Source organism: Arachis stenosperma, chromosome 10, assembly GCF_014773155.1.
Source record: "Arachis stenosperma cultivar V10309 chromosome 10, arast.V10309.gnm1.PFL2, whole genome shotgun sequence".
NCBI classification, from domain to species: domain Eukaryota; kingdom Viridiplantae; phylum Streptophyta; class Magnoliopsida; order Fabales; family Fabaceae; genus Arachis; species Arachis stenosperma.
The window spans coordinates 107,501,067-107,515,543 of NC_080386.1; the positions used below are offsets into that span (position 1 = coordinate 107,501,067).

Here is a 14,477-nt window from a genome sequence, read left to right on the forward strand (position 1 = left end):
AGTTTTTGCCCCTCTGATCTAGGTTGTCAAGGACAAGTTTTTTGAAGGTCTAGTAGGGAATCCTTTCTGGTGACCTAAGTTGCTAAGAGCAGGTATCTTAGAGGTCTAGTAGGAAAAATCCATTTATCTATTCTCTTTTAAATTCCTTATCATCTGGTATCAGTTACATGTCGTAGGTAAATTCTTATTTATCTACACGTTCCATGGGTCTTGTTTAATCTCTTTCTTTTTCTCTTCAATTTCTGCAATTTACTTTAGATTAGAAAAAAACGAAAAAAAACTCTTCCTTAAATTCTATTACTGCAATTTCTGTTTATTCCAGTTAACAAAAAAAATATAAACGTTTAAAAAAAAAGAAAAAAAATGAAATTTTAAATTTTCCCGTTGTTTATCTTTTCAAATTTTCCTTAGGTTCCACTTAGGATCCAATTTTGCTAGTTTTTGTCATCCTAGTATCACTCCTTGTTTCCTTTTTTTTCACATACTTTAATTGTCTTCTTGTCAAGTTGAACGTTTCTATCATTCAGATTATCTTAGTTTGGTATCTCAATTCCTCATCTTCCGAAGTGCAACTTGTTAAGGCAATCCAAGAGTGGAAAAAGGCAAGAGTGGTAAGCTCATCAGAGGGTAAAAGCCACGTATTGAGTGAAACACGAGTGTCCTATTTCGAGTGATACACGTGAGAAGAGTGTTGCAAGGTCTTTTCTTTTACAGGTTCATTGATGGCTAACACTGAAGGGAACCCCGATCCACAACTAACTTTCCACCTCAACGCATTTGCCAGCATCCTTACAGGGATTCAACAACGTCTTGATGGCATGGATTCTCAAATTAACTCTTTTTCCCCTAGGCGAAAAGCACGGTCACGAGAATCTATTCATAATGATTCTACGGAGTCTGAGGAGGAGACTTCATCCAGATCCCGACATCATAGACAACCGGTAGATGTTGATAATAACCTTAATGCTATCAAGATGCGCATCCCAGAATTTAAAGGCAGAAGTGACCCTGAGGCGTACCTGGAATGGGAATGCAAGGTAGAGCTCCTATTTCAGTGTCATAACTACACAAATGTAAAAAAGGTAAGGCTAGCGGCTATCGAATTCTCAGATTATGCCTTTGTCTGGTGGGCCGAGCTGGACAAACAGAGCAGGCAGAATGAAAAACCACCAATTCTGTCTTGGGAAAAGATGAAGAAGGTCATGCAACAACAGTTTGTTCCTTCTTATTATTACAAGGAGCTACATCAACGGCTCCAACGGTTATACCAAGGTTCTAAGTCTGTAGATGAGTATCATAAAGAGATAGAGATGCTACTAATCCAAGCAAACATTGAAGAGGAGTCTGAGGCTACTATGGCACGTTTCTTGAGTGGGCTGAACCGAGACATTGCAAATACTGTAGAACATCTCCCATTTGTGACTATGGAAGACTGGGTGAACCTAGCTATCAAAGTGGAAAGACAGTAAAAGGCGAAAGGGCTGCGTAATTCTACTTCAAGGTGGGATTCGAGAGGTGCTAATTTCAGGGAGAAGACTGGATCCAAACCTACCGAATCAAAGGAGAAGCCCACAGAGTAGCACAGGAAGCTGCACACACCTAATTCCACTTCTAAACCTCCTGCACGGCATCGTGATATTACCTGCTTTAAGTGCCGTGGATTACGCTATTATGCTTCCGAGTGTCCAAATAAAAGGACCATGGTAATTAAAGCAAATGATATTTTCTCAGAATCTAATAACTCAGATGGGTATGAAGACACGCCACATGCGGATGATGCTACAGATAATGAAGATATAGTTGAGTATGCTGTTAGTGGCGAGACCCTTGTTACTAGGCAGATCTTAAATGTACAGGCCAAGGATGATCGTCTAGAACAGCGAGAGAACATCTTTCATACAAAAGTTTTATTAGGAGGTAAGGTTGGACTTATGATCATTGATGCTGGAAGTCATACAAACATTGCTAGCTCTACTTTGATCATAAAATTGGGGTTGAAATGCACCAAACACCCTAACCCTTACAAACTGGAGTGGCTAAGTGATGTTGGTGAGTTGAAGGTTATGAAGCAAGCCCGCATACAGTTCTCTATTGGGAGATATAGTGAAGAGGTACTTTGTGATGTGGTTCCCATGCAGGCATGTCATCTACTCCTAGGACGTCCATGGCAGTATGATAGGAAGGTGGTCCATGATGGTTTCACAAACTGATACTCCTTTACTTATCTTGGGAAGAAGATTACCCTTGCACCTTTGACACCTAAAGAAGTGTACCTGGAGCAACTAAGCATGCACAAATCTACTAAAGAGTCTTTATGATGTGAGAAAATTGAAAAACAAGAGGGTAAAGAGAGGGCTTTGAGAGATGAAACGTGTGAGAAAAAGAGTCAGGGTCTGAGTGAAAAAGAGAGTTCTAAAAGAGAAGCATCTGTGGAGAGTGAGAGTGCTCACAAAATATGTTTTTATGCCAAAGAGAGGGATCTGAAGCATGCTAGTTTAGGGAAAAAAACATTGGTGTTAGTACGATTTAGAGAGTCTTTACTTTCTACTATTGAAACTAACCATAACCTGCCTAGCACTTTTATTTCACTCTTGCATGAATTTGGCGATGTATTTTCGGATGAGAAGCCCTCAGGTTTACTTTCATTACGAGACATTGAACATCAGATTGACTTTGTCCCCAGATCAAGCATTCCTAACCGGCCAGCTTACCAGACCAATCCTGAGGAGACGAAGGAACTGCAATGGCAAGTCGAGGACCTTTTGGCTAAGGGTTTTATGAGAGAAAACATGAGTCCTTGTGCTGTTTTGGTACTATTGGTGCCCAAGAAGGATGGCTCATGGAGGATGTGTTTTGACTGCAGAGCTGTAAATAAGATTACGGTAAAGTATCGCCATCCTATTCCTAGACTTGATGATATGCTTGATGAATTGCATGGTTCTGTTATTTTTACTAAAATAGATTTAAGGAGTGGTTATCATCAAATACGAATGAAACTTGGTGATGAATGGAAAACAGCTTTCAAAACTAAATATGGTTTGTATGGGTGGTTAGTTATGCCATTTGGTTTGACTAATGCACCTAGTACATTTATGAGACTAATGAATCATGTTTTGCGAGAGTTTTTAGGTAAATTTGTGGTTGTTTATTTTGATGATATCATTATCTACAGTAAATGTCTTGATGATCATATTTTGCATGTTCAATCTGTTTTAGAGGTACTTAGAAAGGAAAAATTGTATGCTAATCTCCAAAAGTGCTCGTTTTGTCTGAGTAAAGTCGTATTCCTAGGTTTTGTGATAAGTTCTGTAGGAATTGAGGTAGATGACGAGAAGGTGAAGGCTATTAGAGAATGGCCCACACCGCAGAGTGTCTCTGATGTTAGAAGTTTTCATGGTCTTGCGGGTTTTTATTGGAGGTTTGTTAAAGATTTTTCTACTATTGCTGCACCTTTAACTGATATCATCAAGAAACATGTCAACTTTAAATGGGATCAGGAACAAGAATTTGCCTTTAACACCTTGAAAGAATTATTGTGTTCTGCCCCCATTCTTATTTTACCAGATTTTTTTAAAACTTTTGAAATCGAATGTGATGCTTTCGGAATTGGTATAGGTGCTGTTTTGATGCAGGAAAAGCGAGCAATTGGCTATTTCAGTGAGAAGTTGAATGGGGCCCGCTTTAACTACTCCACTTATGATAAAGAGCTTTATGCCTTGGTGCGAGCTTTGGAAGTGTGGCAGCATTATTTGCTACCTAAGGAATTTGTGGTACATACTGACCATGAATCCCTCAAACACTTGAAGGGCCAAGGGAAGCTGAACAAGAGACATGTAAAATGGATAGAATTTCTTGAATCCTTTCCATATATAATCGCCTATAAGCAAGGTAAAGAGAATGTGGTTACTGATGCATTATCTAGAAGGTATTCCTTAATCACAACCCTTATTTCTAAACTGTTAGGTTTTGAGTGTATGAAGGAATTGTATGCAACTGATTCAGCTTTTGCCTCTATCTATGCTGTATGTGAACATGGTGCATATAACAAATTCTATAAGCATGATGGCTTTCTTTTTCGGGGTAATAGAATTTGTGTACCTACTTGTTCTATTAGGGAGTTACTTGTTCTAGAATCACATAGTGGGGGTTTGATGGGTCATTTTGGTGTGCATAAGACTTTGGATGTTTTATCTGAGCATTTTTACTGGTCCCACATGCGTAAAGATGTTGAGAAATTTTGTGCTAAATGCATTGCATGTAAACAAGCTAAATCTAAGTCTTTACCACATGGTTTGTATACTCCTTTACCTGTTCCTGTGCATCCATGGGTTGATATTTCTATGGATTTTGTTCTCGGTTTACCTAGAACTAGGAGAGGTCAAGATAGCATTTTTGTTGTGGTAGATAGATTTAGTAAAATGGCTCATTTCATTGCTTGCCATAAAACTGATGATGCCACACATATTGCTGACCTATTTTTTCGAGAAGTTGTGCGCTTACATGGTGTTCCCCAAACTATTGTTTCTGATCGTGATGTCAAATTCTTAAGTCACTTTTGGAAAGTTTTGTGGAGTAAGCTGGGAACAAAATTGTTATACTCAACTACTTGTCACCCTCAAACTGATGGTCAAACTGAAGTCGTAAATAGGACATTGGGAACCTTATTGCGTGTGGTGCATTTTTTATAACCCACACTTACTAACCGGCAAGTGCACCGGGTCGTACCAAGTAATACCTTACGTGAGTAAGGGTCGATTCCACGAGGATTGATGGATCAAGCAACAATGATTGATTGATTGGCTTAGTTAGGCAAGCAGAAATTGGTTTTGAGATGTTTAAAAGGTTTAAGTTTGAATTCAAAATATCAAAAGTATAGACAATAAAAATAAAATATGGATACACAGTTAAGGCTTCAGAGTTATCTATTTTTCCGAATTAACTTTTCTTACTAACTATTTTAATTATGTAGGATTTAATTTATGGCAAACTATATGTGACTAGACCCTAATTCCTTAGACCTTCCTAGTCTCCTCTAAAATTCATCAACTGCCAATTCCTTGGTCAATTAATTAATTTCAATTAGAGGGTAAAAATCAATTTTCAGTTTGCATGCCACAAAAACTCTAATTACCCAAAAATAAGGGGATTATATGTCACGTATCCCATTAAATCCAAATAATTAAAATTCAGGAGAATATGTTTTCAAGCTGTTGTTCAAGTAAAGAGCTTTTCCAAGTTTTACAAGAACTCAAATAAAAAGAGGGTCATACTTCCGTTCCACCCAAATTCATAAGATAAAGAACGAAAACAATTCTTAAATATAAATCCAAACATAAATTAAAATATAAAAAGTAATAAAATCAATCCATACAAATAGACAGAGCTCCTAACCTTAACAGTGGAGGTTTAGTTGCTCATGGAATGAAGAATGTAAATTTGTATAGAATTCCCTAATGGAATCCCTCTAATCTAATGTTCTAATAGAAGAGAAGTCTTCTCTTTTTATAACTAATCCTCATTAATTTAAAATCTAATTATCTAAAAATAAAAATAATATCGTTTCCTAAAAGATAAGATTTGAATTTAAATTCGAATTAATTAACAGATTTTCAGTTGATGGGTGGGGACCACTTGCTTTGTCCATTCTGCAGCTTCAAATCTGTGTTTTCTGGGCTAGAAAGTGGGTCAAAACAGCCGAGAAATCACCCCAGCGTCATTTGTATTTTTTCAGATCGCGCATGTGACGCGTCCGCGTCGTCCACACGCTCGCGTCATTTGTGCAGATTCCAGTCCACGCGTTCGTGTTAGGCACGCGATCGCGTCATTGCGATTTCTCTATTCCGCGCAGTCGCGTGAGCCATGCGTCCGCGTCGGTCTTCGCTGGTCATCTCTTTGATTTCTTCTTTTTCTCTGCAGAAACTTCATCAAATCCCTCTGAATGCTACCTAAAATAAATAAAATTGCACAAAACTCAAAATAGCATCCATAGTGGCTAAAATATAATTAATTCTTAATTAAACTCAATAATTTAGATGTAAATTCACTAGGAAAAGATAGACAAGATGCTCACGCATCAGCGTGCTGTTGTTGGTAAGAATTTGAAAACATGGGAAGATTGTTTACCTTTTATTGAGTTTGCTTGTAACAGGACAATCCATTCTTCCACTGGTTTTTCACCCTTTGAACTTGTCTATGGTTTTAATCCTCTCACTGTCTTAGATTTAATGCCTTTACCTTTAAGTGATATTATTAGTTTAGATGGAGCTAGCAAGGCTGAAAAAGTTAAAGCAATACATGCAAAGGCTCGTGACCTAATTGAGAGGAAGAACAAAACCACGGCTGAAAGGGTTAACAAAAACCGAAAGCATATAGTCTTCGAACCATGAGATTGGGTTTGGGTACATTTGAGGAAGGAGAGATTTCCTGCTCAGAGGAAGACTAAACTTGATGCTAGAGGGGATGGCCCATTCCAAGTGCTTGAGAAGATCAATGACAACGCCTACAAGATTGACCTACCAGATGAGTATAATGTCTCTGCTACTTTCAATGTTTCTGATCTCTCTCCTTTTGATATGGACACAAATTCGAGGACAAATCTTTTTGAGGAAGGAGGGAATGATACATGCTCGAAAAGACAACAGGGGCATTCTAAGACACAAGGGCAAAATGGGAATTTCACACTTCCAGAAGGCCCCATCACTAGAGCACGTGCAAAGAAGCTCAAAGAGAGTTTTGGAAACCTGGCAGCACTTGTGCATATGGAGTTACATCAAGTTCTAACCAAGGAAGAATGGGCAAGGCCCATTGGGCTAAGTCAGGACAGTAAGAAGCCCAATAATGCTTTCCGAATTCAGTGGGAGGCATAATTTATTTTTAAATTTCAAAATTCTAGACTCTTGTTTTAGTTTGTTATGTGGTCAAAAGTTTGTTAGAAGACTTATTTTAAATCTGTTATGCTTAGTAGTATTTTAGGGATTTTAAATTTAAATCAAATCTGATCTAATCCAATAAGATCAAATCTGATTTAAATTAGTTATCTTATCTTTTAGTTAATTGTTAGGTGCTATTTAAATATCTTTGGTGAGACAATTTACACAACTTTGATGAATAAATTTCAATTGCTTTTAAGCACTTTTATTGTGTGAGAAGTGAGGTGAGTGATTTGCTTCACTTGTTGCATGAGAAAGATTGGAGGATCCAACGCTAAGGTGATCTGCGTGGTGGTTTCTTTCAGTTTTTGCCCCTCTGATCTAGGTTGTCAAGGACAAGTTCTTTGAAGATCTAGTAGGAAATCCTTTCCGGTGACCTAGGTTGCTAAGAGCAGGTATCTTAGAGGTCTAGTAGGAAAAATCCATTTATCTATTCTCTTTTAAATTCCTTATCACTAACCACCTAAAATCCACTAAAATATGCAATTCTAACTAACTCTAATGAACCAAATTAACCAACTAACTAAACTATCGAAATGAAATTAAACTAACATAAATTGAAAGTAAACTAACCTAGACTAGAGAAAGATAAGAATAGGGGAAGGGAAAGGACGGCTGGGTTGTAGTCGCAATAGTGGTGGCCAGCCAAGAGAGGCGGTAGTAGCAGTGTATAAAGAAGAAAACACGGGATCATGCCCTGTTCTGGTTCTTTGAAGACAGTGGAGAATGGGATGGAGATAGGCGAGATTACTAGTGATGTAGTGAGAGTGAGTGGAAGAAAGGGTGATGGGGGTCGTTGTGGTGGTCGCCGACAGAGCTGCGGTAATGGCGGTGGCAGAAGGGATAGAGAGGGGAAATGAAAGAAGAAAGGGGAGAAGGGGAAGTAGAATGGAGGTAGACGGAGGTATTAACAGTGCTGTTGGGGTCACCGGAGGTGGTTGGTGGTGAATGATGGAGGTTGATGGTGGAACGTTGGAGAAGAGATGGACGTTGGGGAAAAGAAGGGAAAGGTGTGCAAATACACTAGGGCATTCATGTATAAGGGTTGGGATTTTCAAATCCGCACATACGTTTAAGGCATGCGTACTCGCGAGGTATGGTGCGAATGGAAATTGTGCATACACACAACGCTCACACCACACTCTTTTGGTTCTGGAAAGGGGATCGTGTGTACGCATAAGGCATGCGTACGCATGAATGTGGTTTTTTTTTTAACATGATGTACTGAGGGGTACTATGTGTACGCATGGTGTACACACGATACTAGCACAAAATGGCTTTCGTCCTATTTTGGTGTCATGCGTACGCATGAGGCATACGTACGCATGATTTGGTGAACTTTTGGGGTCATGCATATGCATGAGGTGTGCGTACGCATGATTTGGTGAACTTTTGGGGTCATGCATATGCATGAGGTGTGCATACGCATGGTTGGTGCTCTATTTTTCAAAACTTTTCCAATTTTTTGCACCAAACCAAGCATTCCAAACACCCAAAAGGTTACCAAAGCACTACCAAACCTTATTTAAACATATTAAACTACTAATTAAACTTAACAACCTAAACTAAATGGGAATTAAACTTATTCACCAATATGAATAAAAGAGAAAGTGGAAAGAGTTTACCATGGTGGGGTGTCTCCCACCTAGCACTTTTAGTTATTGTTCTTAAGTTGGACATTTGGCGAGCTCCTTATCATGGCGGCTTATGGTTGAACTCATCCTTGAACTTCCACCAATGCTTGAATCTCCAATATGCTCCAAAATTCCAAATTAATCGCACCAAGTTTTGATAAAGCTCCGAACAAGCCAGGGGCTCCCAAGGTTGATCCTCATGTATTCTGGGGTCCCAAATCTTTTTTCTACACCCGTCTTCTAGTTGATCATTGGTGCACGAAATTGCAATCACACTTTTGCAATCTCGCACAACTAACCAGCAAGTGTACTGGGTCATCCAAGTAATACCTTACGTGAGTAAGGGTCGATCCCACGGAGATTGTCGGCTTGAAGCAAGCTATGGTTATCTTGTAACTCTTAGTCAGGATATCAATAATTATCACGGTTGATTGTAAAAAGCAAAAGAACATGAATTAAATACTTGTTTTGCAGTAATGGAGAACAGGTTGAGGTTTTGGAGATGCTCTATCTTCTGAACCTTTGCTTTCCTACTGTCTTCTTCTTCAAGCACGCTAGTCTCCTTCCATGGCAAGCTGTATGTAGGGTTTCACCGTTGTCAATGGCTACCTCCCATCCTCTCAGTGAAAATGTTCAATGCGCTCTGTCACAGCGCGGCTAATCATCTGTCGGTTCTCAATCAGGTTGGAATAGAATCCAGTGATCCTTTTACGTCTGTCACTAACGCCCAGCCTTCAAGAGTTTGAAGCTCGTCACAGTCATTCAATCCTTGAATCCTACTCAGAATACCACAGACAAGGTTTAGACCTTCCGGATTCTCTTGAATGCCGCCATCAATTCTAGCTTATACCACGAAGATTCTGATTAAGGAATCCAAGAGATATCTACTCAATCTAAGGTAGAACGGAGGTGGTTGTCAGGAACACGTTCATAGTTGAGAATGATGATGAGTGTCACGGATCATCACATTCATCAGATTTAGGAACAAGTGATATCTTAGAATAAAAGCAAGCGTGATTGAATGAAAAACAGTAGTAATTGCATTAATCCATCAAGACACAGCAGAGCTCCTCACCCCCAACCATGGGGTTTAGAGACTCATGCTGTAGAAGATACAATGAGAAACGTGTAAAGTGTCATGAGGTACAGATACAATATCAAAAGATCCTATTAATAGTGAACTAGTAACCTAGGGTATACAGAAATGAGTAAATGACTAAAAAATCCACTTCCGGGGTCCACTTGGTGTGTGCTTGGGCTGAGCATTGAAGTTTTGATGTGTAGAGACTTTTTCTGGAGTTAAACGCCAGCTTTCATGCCAGTTTAGGCGTTTAACTCCAATTCTTATGCCAGTTTGGACGTTAAACGCCGGGAGTTCTGAAGCTGATTTGTAACGCCAGTTTGGGTCATCAAATCTCGGGCAAAGTATGAACTATTATACATTGCTGGAAAGCCCAGGATGTCTACTTTCCAACGCCGTTGAGAGCGCGCCAATTGGGCTTCTGTAGCTCTAGAAAATCCATTTCGAGTGCAGGGAGGTCAGAATCCAACAGCATTTGCAGTCCTTTTCAGTCTCTGAATCAGATTTTTGCTCAGGACCCTCAATTTCAGCTAGAAAATATCTGAAATCACAGAAAAACACACAAACTCATAGTAAAGCCCAGAAAAGTGAATTTTAACTAAAAACTAATAAAAATATAATAAAAACTAACTAAAATATACTAAAAACATACTAAAAACAATGCCAAAAAGCGTATAAATTATCCGCTCATCACAACACCAAACTTAAATTGTTGCTTGTCCGCAAGCAACTGAAAATCAAATAGGATAAAAAGAAGAAAACATACTATAGACTCCAAAATATCAATGAAACTTAGCTCCAATTAGATGAGCGGGACTAGTAGCTTTTTGCTTCTGAACAGTTTTGGCATCTCACTTTATCCTTTGAAGTTTAGAATGATTGGCATCCATAGGAACTCAGAACTAGGATAATGTTATTGATTCTCCTAGTTAAGTATGATGATTCTTGAACATAGCTACTTTATGAGTCTTGGCTGTGGCCCAAAGCACTCTGTCTTCCAGTATTACCACCGGATACATACATGCCACAGACACATACTTGGGTGAACCTTTTCAGATTGTGACTCAGCTTTGCTAGAGTCCCCAATTAGAGGTGTCCAGGGTTCTTAAGCACACTCTTTTTGCCTTGGATCACGGCTTTTTTTTTACTGCTTTTTCTTGCTTCAAGAATCAATTTGATGATTTTTCAGATCCTCAATAACAGTTCTCCTTTTCCATCATTCTTTCAAGAACCAACTATTTTAACATTCTTAAAACAACAAATTCAAAAGACATATGCACTGTTCAAGCATTCATTTAGAAAACAAAAAGTATTGTCACCACATCAAACTAATTCAACTAATTTCAAAGATGAATTCGAAATCCTGTACTTCTTGTTCTTTTGTGATTAAAGCAAATTTTTTATTTAAGAGAGGTGATGGATTAATAGGACATTCATAGCTTTAAGACATGAACTTTAAATTTTTATTAATCATGAATTAAGAACAAGACTCAAAAATAGATATAAGATAAGCCTAATAATAATAATAGAAAACAAAAATTTAAATGGACTCCTAATGATAGAGGTTATCACAGAGTTAGGACTCAACAACCTTGATTTTGAGAAGTGGATGCTCCCTCAACTTGGGAGGAGAGCTTTTGGCGTTTCAGCTCTTGAAGTTCACGCCCTTGCTTCTCTTGTTCCTTCAGCAATTTTGCAGAGCATGCAGTTCTGATTCTGCTGTTCTTCCTTAAGTTGCTCCATAGTTTCTTGCAACTTGGTGATAGGTGCTTCTAGGCTAGCCCAGTAGTCAATTTCAGGAAATTCAGGGAGGAACTCCTGCGCCTTCTTTTTGATAGAGTTGTCTTGCATTTATCCTTCCATTGACTTCTTGGTGATTGGATGTTCAATGGGTATGAATTCATCTACTCCCATCTTCACCCCAGCCTCTTTACAGAGCAAGGAGATCAAGCTTGGGTAAGCCAGTTTGGCTTCAGTGGAATTCTTGTTTGCAATTGTGTAGATCTCACAAGCAATCAGATGATGAAACCTCCACTTCTCTTCCAAGCATAATACAATGAATCATCACTGCTCTCTTGATAGTGACCTCAGAACGGTTGCTAGTGGGCAATATGGAACGCCCAATAAAGTCTAGCCAGCCTCTTGCAACTGGTTTGAGGTCTCCCCTCTTTAGTTGGTTTGGGACACCTTTTGAATTGGTTATCCACTTAGTTCCAGGGAGGCAAATGTCCTCTAGAACTTGATCCAACCCCTTATCTGCTCTCACCATTCTCCCTATTAAAGGATTCAGGATCATCTTGCAGTTGAGACAATTTGAAGACCTCTCTTATTTTGTCCAGATGGAAGTAAATAACTTTCCCTCTGACCATGGTTCTGTAAGTATGGAAAGCAGTTCCAGTCATTCTCTGCTTATCTGTCAGCCACAGATTTGAGTAGAATTCCTGAACCATATTTCTTCCAACCTTTATCTCAGGATTGGTTAGAACTTCCCATCCTCTGTTTCGAATTTGCTCTTGGATCCCTGGATATTCATCTTCTTTTAGATAGAATTTGACTTCCGGGATCACTGACCTCAGACCCATTATTCTGTGATAATGGTCTTCATGTTCTTTGGTTAAGAACTTCTCTTGATTCCAAAGACACTTTGGATTATTCTCTTTCTTGCCTCTTAAATTGGTTTGTTTTCCCTTAGGAGCCATGATCTTGATGACTCTTGGCTTAGTGATCACGGAAAAGCACACCAAACTTAGAGGATTACTTGACCTCAAGCAAAAGAAAGGAAAAAGGGGAGAGAGGAGGAGAGAAAATTCGAATGGTGGGGAGAAAGGGGTGGCCGAACAAGTATTTATAAGGGAGGGGGAGAGATTTTGACAATTGTGAAGGAGATTTGAGAAGATATGGAAAGAATTTGAGAAATATTTGAGTTTTTGAAGAAGATTTGGGAAGGATTTGAGAGGGATTTGAAGAATGATTTTAATTTTTGAAAATTTGAAGGTGAATGATGAAAGTTTGAAATGTGTTTATGTAGAAAATTATGGATCAAAAAAAGAAAGTTTGAAAAAATTTTAATCAGAAAGCAAAATCTCTGTCCCCCACCTTTCTGGCGTTAAACGCCTAGAATGGCATCCATTCTGGCGTTTAACGCCCAATTGTTGGCCATTGTGGGCGTTTAACGCCCAGCCAGGTACCCTGGCTGGCGTTAAACGCCAGAATTCCCTTCATCACTGGGCGTTTTGCTAAACGCCCAGGATGCTGCACACCTGGCGTTAAACGCCCAGAATGGTGCCCATTCTGGCGTTTAACGCCCAAAATGGCACCTTTACTGGTGTTAAATGCCCAGAATGGTGCCCATTCTGGCGTTTAACGCCCAAAATACCCTTTACTGGCATTTTTTCGCCAACAAGCTCTTTTCTCTGCTTTTTTTGCACTGAATCCTTCTGTAACTCTGTGAATTTTTTTAATTTTGATATTTGCCCTTTGAGAATATATATCAAACCTTGATTAAACAAAACAGATAACCTGCTAATGATTGGGTTGCCTCCCAGCAAGCGCTTCTTTATTGTCTTTAGCTGGACCTTTACTGGGGATCATTCAAGCCTCAGTTTTGAGCATTCTTGCTCAAAATTGCTTTCAAGATAATGCTTGATCCTCTATCCATTAACAATGAACTTTTTGTCAGAATCAGTATCCTGAAGCTCAACATATCCATATGGTGATACTCCTGTGATCACATACGGACCCCTCCAGCGGGATTTAAGTTTTCCTGGGAACAATCTGAGCCTAGAGTTGAAGAGCAGGACTTTTTGTCCTGGCTCAAAGACTCTGGATGACAACTTCTTGTCATGCCACTTCTTTGCCTTTTCCTTATAAATTTTAGCATTTTCAAAGGCACTGAGTCTAAATTCATCTAGCTCATTTAGCTGGAGCAATCTTTTTTCACCAGCTAACTTAGCATCCAGGTTTAGGAATCTGGTTGCCCAGTAGGCTTTATGTTCCAGTTCCACGGGCAGATGACAGGCCTTGCCATACACAAGTTGGTATGGAGAGGTTCCTATTGGAGTCTTGAATGCTGTTCTTTATGCCCACAGAGCATCATCCAAGCTCTTTGCCCAATCCTTTCTACGGGCAATTACAATCCTTTCTAGGATTCTTTTTAGCTCTTTGTTAGAGACTTCAGCTTGCCCATTTGTCTGTGGATGATACGGGGTTGCCACTTTGTGGCTAATTCCATATCGGACCATAGCAGAGTACAGCTGTTTATTGCAGAAATGAGTACCCCCATCACTGATTAGTACTCTGGGAACACCAAACCTGCTGAAGATGTGTTTCTGGAGGAATTTCAGTACGGTCTTAGTATCATTAGTGGGTGTAGCAATTGCTTCTACCCATTTAGATACATAGTCTACTGCCACCAAAATGTAAGCGTTTGAGTATGATGGTGGGAATGGACCCATAAAGTCAATTCCCCATACATCAAACAATTCAATCTCTAAGATCCCTTGTTGAGGCATGGCGTATCCATGAGGTAGGTTACCAGTTCTTTGGCAACTGTCAGAATTTTGCACAAACTCCCGGGCATCTCTATAGAGAGTAGGCCAGTAGAAGCCACATTGGAGGACCTTAGTGGCTGTTCGCTCACTTCCGAAATGTCCCCCATACTGTGATCCATGGCAATGCCACAGGATCATTTGTGCTTCTTCTCTGGGTACACATCTGCGGATCATTCCGTCTGCACATCTCTTAAAGAGATATGGCTCATCCCATAGGTAGTACTTGGCATCTGAAATTAATTTTTTTCTTTGCACCCTGCTGTACTCCTGTGGTATGAACCTC

The 14,477-nt window shown here is 39.4% G+C and overlaps 1 pseudogene; it reads left to right on the top strand.

The window, feature by feature from the left end:
• Positions 1-722: 722 nt before the first annotated feature.
• On the top strand, positions 723-6,866 carry LOC130957435 (uncharacterized; annotated as a pseudogene).
• The last annotated feature ends 7,611 nt before the right edge of the window (positions 6,867-14,477 follow it).